Here is an 8,731-nt window from a genome sequence, read left to right as displayed (position 1 = left end):
GCTGATAGGGGAGGGGAGGGAAATATATCCCTGGTGGTGGGGTCCGTTTGGAGTTGGCAAAAATGACGAAGGATGAAACGATGTACAGGGAGGTTGGTGGGGTGGTAGGTGAGGACCAGTGGGGTTCTGACCTAGTGGTGATTGGAGGGGCGGGGCTCAAGGGCGGAGGAGCGGGAAGTGGAGGAGATGCGGTGCAGAGCATCGTCGATCACGTCTGGGGGGAAATTGCGGTCTTTGAAGAAAGAAGCCATCTGGGTTGTTTGGTATTGGAACTGGTCCTCCTGGGAGTAGATGCGGCAGAGACAAAGGAATTGGGAATATGGGATGGCATTTTTACAGGGGGCAGGGTGGGAGCCTCCACCCCCGGCACCTTCCCCTGCAACCGCAGGAAATGTAAAACTTGCGCCCACACCTCCACACTCACTTCCCTCCAAGGCCCCAAGGGATCCTTCCATATCCGCCACAAGTTCACCTGTACCTCCACACACATCATCTATTGCATCCGCTGCACCCGATGTGGCCTCCTCTATATTGGCGAGACAGGCCGCTTACTTGAGGAACGCTTCAGAGAACACCTCCGGGCCGCCCGAACCAACCAACCCAATCACCCCGTGGCTCAACACTTTAACTCCCCCTCCCACTCCACCGAGGACATGCAGGTCCTTGGACTCCTCCACCGGCAGAACACAACTACACGACGGCTGGAGGAGGAGCGCCTCATCTTCCGCCTGGGAACCCTCCAACCACAAGGTATGAATTCAGATTTCTCCAGTTTCCTCATTTCCCCTCCCCCCACCTTGTCTCAGTCGGTTCCCTCAACTCAGCACCGCCCTCCTAACCTGCAATCCTCTTCCTGACCTCTCCGCCCCCACCCCACTCCGGCCTATCACCCTCACCTTGACCTCCTTCCACCTATCCCACCTCCTTCGCCCCTCCCCCTAGTCCCTCCTCCCTACCTTTTATCTTAGCCTGCTTGGCTCTCTCTCTCTTATTCCTGATGAAGGGCTTATGCTCGAAACGTCGAATTCTCTATTCCTGAGATGCTGCCTGGCCTGCTGTGCTTTGACCAGCAACACATTTGCAGGTGTGATCTCCAGCATCTGCAGACCTCATTTTTTACTGGGAGGAGGTGTAGTCTAGGTAGCTGTGGGAGTCGGTCGGTTTATAGTAAATGTCCGTATTGATTCGGTCACCCGAGTTAGAAATGGAGAGGTCCAGGAAGGGGAGGGAGGAGTCTGAGACGGTCCAGGTAAATTTGAGGTCGGGGTGGAAGGTGTTAGTAAAGTGGATGAACTGTTCAACCTCCCCGTGATCTCTGATCTCCAGCATCTGCAGTCCTCACTTTCTCCTTTTTCATATTAAATTGCCCATCGTGTTTGGGGATGTGTAGGTTAGGTGCATCAATCATGGATAAATGTTGGGGAATGGATTTGGGAGGGATACTCTTCAGAGGGTAAGTGTGGACTTGTTGGGTCAAATGGGCAAAAGTGAGGACTGCAGATGCTGGAAATCAGAGTCTAGATTAGAGTGGTGCTGGAAAATCGACTTTTCGGGCAAAAACCCTTCATCAGGAATGAAGGCAGGAAGTCTCTGGGGTGGAGAGCTAAATGGGAGCGGGGCAGGGAGGGTGGTGAGGGTGAGGGTGAGGGTGGGGCTGGGGAGAAGGCAGCCAAAAGTACAATAGGTGGATGGAGCTGGGGATGAAAGTGATAGGTCAGAGAGGAGGGTGGAGTGGATAGGTGGGAAGGGAGATTGGCAGGTAGGACAGGTCATGAGGATAGTGCTGAGCTGGCAGATTGGAACTGGGGTAAGGTTGTGGGAGGGGAAATGAGGAAACTGGTGAAGTCCACATTGATGCCCTTGGGTTAAAATGTTCCTCCAGGCGTCCGGTGGTGAGGGAGCAGCGGTGAAGGAGGCCCAGGATCTCCATGGTGTCGGCGGAGTGGGAGGGGGAGTTGAAATGTTGGGACACAGGGCGGTGGGGTTGATTGGGGCGGGTGTCCCGGAGATGTTCCCTAAAGCACTCTGCTAGGAGGCGTCCAGTCTCCCTAATGTAGAGGAGACCGCATTGGAAGCAATGGATACAATAAATGACATTGGTGGATCTGCAGGTAAAACTTTGATGGATGTGGAAGGCTCCTTTGGGGCCTTGGATGGAGGTGAGAGAGGAGGTGTGGGCGCAGGTTTTGCAATTCCTGCGGTGGCAGGGGAAGGTGCCAGAATGGGGAGGATGGATTGTTGGGGGGCTTGGACCTGACCAGGTAGTAACGGTCTTTGTGGAAAGGAGTGGGGAGGGAAATATATCCCTGGTGGTGAGGTCCTTTTGGAGGAGGCAGAAATGTCAGCAGATGATGCAGTTTATGCAAAGGTTGGTCAGGTGGAAAGTGAGGACCGGCGGGGTTCTGTCCTTGTTACGGTTGGAGGGGTGGGTTTGAATGTGGGGGTGTGGGATGTGGATGAGATGCGTTGGAGAGCATCTTCAACCACATTGGAAGGGAAATTGTGCTCTTTAAAGAAGGAGGCCATCAGGTGTGTTCTGTGGTGGAACTGGTCCTCCTGGGAGCAGATACGGTGGAGCCGGAGGAATTGGAAATATGGGATAGCATTTTTGTAGGAGGTAGGGTGGGAAGAGATGTAATCCAGGTAGCTGTGGGAGTCAGTGGGTTTGTAGAAAATGTTGGTGTCAAGTCGGTCCTCATTAATGGAGATGGAGAGGTCCAGGAAGGGGAGGGAGGTGTCAGAGATCGTCCGGGTGAATTGAAGGTCAGGGTGGAATGTGTTGGTGAAGTTGATGAACTGTTCGACCTCCTCGTGGGAGCACAAGGTGGCGCCAATGCAGTCACCAATGTAGTGGAGGAAGAGGTGGGGAGTGGTGCCGGTGTAATTACAGAAGATAGACTGTTCTACGTATCCGACAAAGAGACAGGCATAGCTGGGGCTTATGCGAGTGCCCAAGGCTACCCCTTTCATCTGGAGGAAGTGGGAGGATTTGAAGGAGAAATTGTTAAGGGTAAGGACCAGTTCAGCTAAACTAATGAGAGTGTTCAGTGGAAGGGTACTGTGGCCTATTTCCACACAATGGGGATTCTGTGAATGTTGGCATACTCAGAAGGAATTGTTGAGAACGCCACAAACATAGTTTAATGTGGGACGCATGAAAAATGTGTCAGTGGAACACTTGATCATTTTAGCAGGCATGTCTAAACTGTATCACTGAACTGTACTATAATTCTTTATATAACTGACAATTTATTCCACGTTATTTTTGCTGCACATTTCCCATGTAGATCGATAACATGATGATGCTGCTGTGGAAGCTTACTTCTACTCAAAATCTTCAACCGCACAGATTCACAAAGCCTGCTCAGGCTGCTCTGAAATCCAGTAAGAGAGGTGAGGCTCTGAACAATCAGAAACAGATTCTCAAGTTCCTGCCTCAGAAAACCACTCATTGAATTCATGGGAAATTAAGTCCATCATTTATTTGGTTAATTGTTCTCCAGTGAATCCATTGCCTCTGCCCTCCTGATCTCAGTTTCTTCAGGACCTCTACATTCTTCCATTTCTGATCTTTTATGCATTCCTGATTTTCTTCACACACCGTAGGTGGCTGTGGCTTCAGCTATCAACGTGGCTCGGTGGTTAGCCCTGCTGCCTCACAGCGCCAGGGACCAGGGTTCAGTTCCAGCCTCAGGCAACTATCTGTGTGGAGTTTGCACATTCTCCCCGTGTCTACATGGGTTTCCTCCAGGTGTTCTGGTTTCAGTCCAAAGATGTGCAGGCTGGGTGAATTGGCCATGCTAAAATTGCCCGTAGTGTTAGGTCCATTAGTCAGGGGTAAATGTAGGTGAATGGGTCTGTGTGGGTTGCCCTTCAGAGGGTCAGTGTGGACTTATTGGGCCAAAGGGCCTGTTTCCACACGGTAGGGAAACTGTCGATAATCATAATCTTTCTCCTCCTTTGCTGTGCACTACAAAACCGATCTCTTTCACCAAACCTTTGATCAGCCACCCTAATATTAGGTCTTATCTGTGTCAAATGTTGATGATATTGCTTTCTGCACTGGTAGCATTATATAAATCTAAATCATTGTTAGCCAGAAATTGTGAATGACCTCAGTGTTCAATGACATCCAGTGTTATCTGTCCTTTCAATCATTAATTTAGTGGCATGTTACAAACAAGGAGATGGGGAACTTGCAGAAGATTTGCAAGGATGAGACCAGAACTAAAATGTTATAACAGTTAGGGAACACTGAATGAACTGGGACACCTTCCTCCAGGAAAGAAAAAAAACTGAGGGGTGATTTGCAAGACATCCTGAAAATTATGAGAGGTGTTTGATAGGGCAGACGTAGAGAAAATGCTCCTGCTCCTGGGTGGAAACCAAAACTTTACAACTATATAACAGGCCAACAAGAGGTGAGGCTATACTGGATTTGGTTCTAGGTAATGAACCAGGCCAGGTGTTAGACTTGGAGGTAGGTGAGCACTTCGGGGACAGTGACCACAACTCGGTGACTTTTACTTTAGTGATGGAGAGGGATAAGTGAGCACTGCAGGGCAAGAGTTATAGCTGGGGGCAGGGAAATTATGATGCGGTGAGGCATGACTTAGGATGTGTGGATTGGAAAAAACAGGCTTCAAGAGAAGAATACTAATGATATGTGGAGATTGTTCAAGGAACAGCTACTGAGTGTCCTTGATAAGTATGTACCAGTCAGGCATGGAGTTAAGGGTCTTGTGAGGGAGCCGTGGTTTAATAAGGAATTGGAATCCCTTGTGAAAGGGAAGAAGGCGGCATATGTAAAGATGAGGTGTGAAGGTTCAGTTGGGGCGATTGAGAGTTATAAGGTAGCCAGGAAGGATCTAAAGAGAGAGCTAAGAGCAGCGAGAAGGGGACATGAAAAGTCCTTAGCTGGTAGGATTAGGGAAAATCCAAAGGCTTTCTATAGGTATGTCAGGAATAAAAGGATGACTAGGGTAGGTATCGGTCCAGTCAAGGATAGTAGTGGGAAGTTGTGCGTGGAGGCGGAGGAGATTGGAGAGACACTAAATCAATACTTTTCGTCAGTATTCACTCAGGAACAGGACACTGTTGCTGGTGTGAATATTGAGTCACATGTGATTAGAATGAATGGCATTGAAGTATGTAGGGAAGAAGTCTGGGGAATACTGGAAAGGATGAAAATAGATAAGTCTCCTGGGCCTGATGGCATTTATCCTAGGATCCTCTGGGAAGCTAGGGAGGAGATAGCAGAGTCATTGGCCTGGATTTTTATGTTGTCATTGTCAACGGGAATAGTACCAGAAGACTGGAGGATGGCGAATGTGGTCCCCTTGTTCAAGAAGGGGAGTAGGGATAGCCCGAGTAACTATAGGCCAGTGAGTCTGACTTCTGTGGTGGGCAAAGTCTTAGAGAGAATTGTAAGGGATAAGATTTATGAACATCTGGATAGGAATAACGTGATCAAGGATAGTCAGCATGGTTTTGTGAAGGGCAGGTCGTGCCTCACAAACCTTATTGAGTTCTTTGAGCAGGTGACTAAGGAGGTGGACGAGGGTAAAGCAGTAGATGTTGTGTATATGGATTTTAGTAAGGCGTTCGATAAGGTACCCCATGGTAGGCTAATGCAAAAACTACGGAGGTATGGCATTGAGGGTGCATTAGAGGTTTGGATTAGAAATTGGCTGGCTGGAAGGAGACAGAGGGTAGTAGTTGATGGTATAGGTACATCTTGGAGTGCAGTTACTAGCGGTGTACTTCAAGGATCTGTTTTGGGACCATTGCTTTTTGTTATCTTTATAAATGATCTAGAGGAGGGGCTTGAAAGCTGGGTGAGTAAGTTTGCGGATGACACTAAAGTCGGTGGAGTTGCGGATAGTGAGGAAGGATGTGGCAGGTTACAGCGGGATATAGACAAGTTGCAAAGCTGGGCAGAAAGGTGGCAAATGGAATTCAATGTAGCTAAGTGTGAAGTCATTCACTTTGGTAGGAGTAACAAGAAGATGGATTACTGGGCTAATGGTAGGCTACTTGGTAGTGTGGATGAGCAGAGGGATCTTGGTGTCCATGTACACAGATCTCTGAAAGTTGCCACCCAGGTAAATAGTGCTGTGAGGAAGGCATATGGTGTACTGGGCTTTATTGGCAGAGGAATTGAGTTCCGGAGTCCTGAGGTCATGTTGCAGTTGTATAAGACTCTGGTGCGGCCTCATCTGGAGTATTGTGTGCAGTTTTGGTCGCCATACTATAGGAAGGATGTGGAGGCATTGGAACGAGTGCAGAGGAGGTTTACCAGGATGTTGCCTGGTATGGTAGGAAAATCGTATGAGGAAAGACTGAGGCACTTGGGGCTGTTCTCATTGGAGAAAAGAAGGTTTAGGGGAGATTTGATAGAGGTGTACAAGATGATTAGGGGTTTAGATAGGGTAGACACTGAGAACCTTTTACCGCTAATGGAGTCAGCTGTTACTAGGGGACACAGCTTTAAATTAAGGGGTGGTAGGTATAGGACAGATGTTAGGGGTAGATTCTTTACACAGCGGGTTGTGAGTTCATGGAATGCCCTGTCAGTAGCAGTGGTGGACTCTCCCTCTTTATGGTCATTTAAGCGGGCATTGGATAGGCATTTGGAAGTTATTGGGCTAGTGTAGGTTAGGTAGGATTCGGTCGGCGCAACATTGAGGGCCGAAGGGCCTGTACTGCGCTGTATTTTTCTATGTTCTATGTTCTATGATAAATACAATAAGGAATTCAGGAGAAGTTTCTTAACCCATTAAAAATTTCATAAGTAGTTAGGATATGGAACTTATTACCACAAAGAATAATTGGGGTGAATGGTGATAGGTGTCATAAAGTCATTCAGCACAGCAAAAGATCCTTCAATCCAACCAATCCATGCTGACCATGTTCCCAAACTAAGCTAACCCTACTTGACTGCATTTGCCCAATTCCTTCCAAACTTTTCCTATTCATGTACTTATCCAAATGTTGTGACTGTAACTGCATCCATTGCTTCCTCTGGTAGTTCATTCCACACACGAGCCACTCTCTCCGAGTAAAAATGTTGCCCCTCAAGTCCTTTTTAAAACTTTCTCCTCTCACCTTAAAAATAGCTTCCTAGTTTTAAACTCCCCTACCCTCGGGAAAAGACCATCACTATTCACCTTATCTATGCCCTTCATGATTTTATAAGCCTTTATAAGGTCATCCCTCAACCTCCTACACTCCAGTGAAAGAAGCCCCAGCCTCTTTTTATGTTTCAAACCCCCCAGTCCCAGCAATATCCTGGTAAATCATTTCTGAATCCTCTCCAATTTAATAGTATCTTTCCTATCATGGGGAAGGTTGGTGAATACATAAGGGAGTTAAGATTGGAAGGTTGTTTGAACAGTTGGGCTGAATGGCCTGTTTCTCAGCTATGAATTCTTTGTGATTCCAATGATGATAACCCAAAGCTTTTGGAAAATAATGAATGAGACATGTGGTTACACTGCATAAATCATGTCAACAGCAGGAGAAAATACAAACCAGTCATTTTTCGTCAAAAACAGTACTTAAGCTTTTCAAATTAAGACTGAAGTTTTCAAGTTGAACTTATTTAAATTTAGAAATGAATTTTGTTATTGAATAGGGTTCCAAAAGTTTAAAAAAAGAGACATTTATGGCAGACATTTGTATTTTGGATTTTCTTGGATTTGATAACATTAGGATTTGTATATAAACAAACAGTGAATGCAAATTCAACTGATCAAGGTTAATTGGCTCATAGGGATTAATGGCCCACTCTTGTTTCTACATTCCAAAGTCAAAGTCACTTCTTTGAGCAAGCAGCAATTATGATGTCTGTGTTGTCTTTCTTTTCTCCCTCAGCCTGTTTCTGGAAATACTGTGTTACCGACTGACTGTCCTTCTCAACACCATAACATCCAGTCAGCTCTACAAAATGCCAAAGCCAATCTCTCAGTAAAATTCCGATCAAACAGACCCTGCCTTATCCAATGAGAGGCTGCAGCCCAGAGGATGTGTATATACTTCTGTAATTAAACACCTATGAGCACAATATGAATAAATGATACTTTTGTACAGAATTAAGTTCTGTCGTTCCCTGTGAATTGGAGTGGACACGCTACCCAAAGATTGCATAGATATGACATGTTTGTCAAGCTTGTCATCTACTAGAATCAATGAAATGGTCTCAAAATAAAATATAAGTGGCAATTAATGACTGGCACTTAGTTTCTGTGATTTGTTTGATTCGTGTTATGTGGATAGCTGAAGATAGTTTGGGTGCTAGAAAGAGATGATGTGGTTTTGAATATTATGAAAGGGAATTGAAGCTTTATCTACAGGAAATGAATTAGAACTTTCATAGTGCAGGTAATTGTGTATGTGGCTCAGCAACTTCAAATTTGTTTGGTACTTCAAATTTATTTGGTATTAGGGAGCACTAAAATAATAGCCCCAATCTGACCACACGCCCCACCCCACCCACCCACTAAGGAATGGCTAATATGGCTGATGGAATGGTCACACTAATGTATGATGGTATGAAGTTTGGAGCATCATCCTAGTGAAGCAAGGGAATACCAGCCTCTGGGCACCTCACCTAGCAAAACATACTGTCACCAAGGCGGATATTCTTCACTTGAATCAGCAGAAGGATTCTCCAAAAACATTAAATGAAAAGAAAATATTTCAATTTGAGTTTCTTGCTCAACCTGTGGTA

At 46.3% G+C, this 8,731-nt stretch overlaps 1 protein-coding gene across 1 annotated transcript in view; it reads left to right on the top strand.

Moving 5' to 3' along the window:
- The first annotated feature begins 663 nt into the window (after positions 1–663).
- LOC132820461 (interleukin-13 receptor subunit alpha-2-like) overlaps positions 664–8,731 on the top strand; it is a 343,536-nt gene continuing 335,468 nt past the window's right edge. The window contains exon 1 of the mRNA XM_060832616.1: positions 664–750. The gene's annotated coding sequence lies outside the window, so the exon portion shown is untranslated. The remainder of the gene's footprint in view (positions 751–8,731) is intronic.

The sequence above is a fragment of the Hemiscyllium ocellatum genome, chromosome 11 (genome assembly GCF_020745735.1).
Source record: "Hemiscyllium ocellatum isolate sHemOce1 chromosome 11, sHemOce1.pat.X.cur, whole genome shotgun sequence".
Classification (NCBI taxonomy): Eukaryota; Metazoa; Chordata; class Chondrichthyes; order Orectolobiformes; family Hemiscylliidae; genus Hemiscyllium; species Hemiscyllium ocellatum.
This window is presented reverse-complemented; position numbering and strand designations above follow the sequence as displayed.